We start from the raw sequence: 2968 nt of genomic DNA on the forward strand, positions 1-2968 counted from the left end.
TTTATTTCTAGTCTTGGAGTTCATGTGTTTTTTTTTTTTTTAATAATGTGAATATTTGGATTGACTCACAAATCTGACACTCAAATTTTTTTATGATTTCAAATTTGATTCTAAATTTTATTTCTAAAATAAAATTAAACCTCTAATTTGTGAATTCTAATTTTAAAAAAAATATCTATATATCCTTCACGAACATACCATTTTTTATAATTGAGCATAACATATTCTGAGTTTTCATCACTAAAAAAATTCGCCTTATAAAAAATGTGCTTTTCTACGTTAGATTAAAGAATGGTACACAATAATAAGTAAAATGATTAAATATTGAAATTAATCTTAAAAGATTATTTGTTTTTTAAATTGATTCTTAAAAGATTAGTATATAAAATAACACTATTACATGTATTTAATAGTCCTAATTAAATGTTAACATGATAATTTATAAAATTAAATCGAATAAAATCTTGGTATATAAAGTAACACTATTGCATGTATTTGACTATCCTAATTGAAGGTTAACATGATAATTTATAAAATTAAATCAAATCAAATCTAAGTTGAAGAATTTTAATGCCTTAAGGTCTTTTTCAATTTAAAATTGATTTGATCTAATTGCATAAACTTATTATATTAGCAGGCAATTAAGATTGTCAGGTATATATTGTGGTTAATGTAGTGCCATTTAACATGTCACATCAACAAATTTTAACACTGTTAGCAATAAAAATGACTAAAAGACTAATACGATTAATTTAAAATTTTCAAAAGACGAATTTAATTAAAAAAATATTTTGAAAGCCAATTTTAAAAACGAGTGATCTTAGATGGACAAATTTAACCATTTAATCTAAGTAAAACACACCTATTAAAAATTAATTTAGGTTATTGGACTAATCAATTTATTCCTCCATTTTTCTCAAATTATATTTACATTTTAATTTGATCTTTAATTTTAATTTATTCAGTTTTATCTCCTAATTTAATATATATGACTCAAATTAATTATCGATTTTTTTTTTCACAAAACCGTTAACATGATGAGATAGATTAATAATTGCCACGTTAATCTCTCTAAAAACTATTTGAGGTGATAATTAAAAGTTTTTACTTCAATTAATTGCTACATCAAATAATTATTATGGAGTCTAACATAATAGTCCTTAGTCTATCTCAATATATTGTTAATGATTTTGTGATGAAAACAATGTTATGGACCAATGTGAATTATAAATATTAAATTAGGAGACCAAATTGAGTAAATGAAAATTTTAGAAACCAGCTTAAGACGTAAATATAAATTCAAAGACTGATAATATTATCTCATGCAGCAATTTTATTGGTTAGTAATAAATTACACAAAATTAATTTTACAAAATTTTGCAAAGACTAAAATGATTAAATAGACCAACCAGCAACTAACTCTGCAACACCACCAACTCCATTTCCTTGTATACAGAGTTAGAAAAATGGTGAGTTCTATGGTGCCTTTGTTATGGTGTTTAAATTGTCTAATTTTTTTTAAAGTAAAAAATAAAATATTTAAAATAAAAAATATATCATATAAAATTTATTAAATATTATTTATTTACTTTTTTTAGTAACTTAGGTACAAAGTGATAGGCATCATAGCATTTACGTAGAAAAATTAGAAAGGGAATGAAGAACCATACAATCAAAGATGTTCAAGAGAATCCCTCCAATTTTGGATAGAAACATTATTATTTTGTTTGTTTTTGCTTGTGTAATACTATTATTATAAGAGAATAAGACACACATTAGTTCATTGCTGTACCACCTAAGTTAAAAAAAAGGCACCTTAATAAATTAAGAATGAAGTCTTGTTATTAGATAGCCATCTTTACCTTAATTAAGGGTTAATTAAACTTCAAAAGAAAGGTTTAGGATGATATTGCATATCAAGCAAAGGTGCACTAAGATGGAGTGAGTTGTGTAACCAATCCAATCATTATTTTAAGTTCAGTGGTCTTATCAACACCAAACATGTATTAAGATTTTAATATGCATGTAAGTATAATCAGATATAATCTCTTCAATTATATATTATTATATCAATAGATTTGTCCAACTAAAGCAATCCAGAATTAAATTATCTTGAAATGGTGATCATCATCATAAATCATAAATTTTTTGGTTGAATGTCTAAATCATTCATCCATGTCTGTTTGTTTGTTTTTATTGAAAAGGAGAAGTTATAATAAGATAATTCATAATTCAGGATATACATGACATTTTATTCTGAAGCCATATTGTACTATTTTATATTTTTTGTACATCATATGCTACAAATAAGATACATAACATATAATAATATTGTGCCAAAATTAATAATTAAAAACAGTCCAGCACATGAATTTTTTCCAGAGTATGCTTGAGATAACATTTAAATAAAACAGTTAAAAAAAATTATGAAAAATAATCCAATGATAGCCTTGTGGTCATGACCCTAATTATTGAAGGGGTTAGGAAGACAGTAGATCTAGCTATATCTTTTTATAATCTTATATGAACCATGTATGGTGGCTTCTCTACATAGAGATTCTATCAATAATTGGATGTATATATGATGCATGTACAAAAGAATAATGTCTGCCAATGAACACAAGTTGGTCTTCATGTTAGTTAAATTTATTAGTGGTAGGTGTGCATTTTTTTTCTTTTATTATTTATTTTTTTAACTAAGTAATTCATGTTTTAATCTTAAAATTAAGGTTTAATTACTCTAGTTTTACTAAATTTTTAATTAAATTTCTATATTTTTTTTTAATTGGATTTTTACATTATTTTTAATTTTGTAATTATGTCTTTTTCATGTTAAAAACGTTAAAATTAACATAATATTTCTCCCAAAATACATGCGATTAAAAATCTAGTTATGTTTTTAATTATGAATACTTTTAATTTACGAAAAAATATCAAGTTAACTGTAATATTTTTTACACTGAAAATA

This window comes from Arachis ipaensis, chromosome B01 (assembly GCF_000816755.2).
Source record: "Arachis ipaensis cultivar K30076 chromosome B01, Araip1.1, whole genome shotgun sequence".
In the NCBI taxonomy this organism is placed as follows: domain Eukaryota; kingdom Viridiplantae; phylum Streptophyta; class Magnoliopsida; order Fabales; family Fabaceae; genus Arachis; species Arachis ipaensis.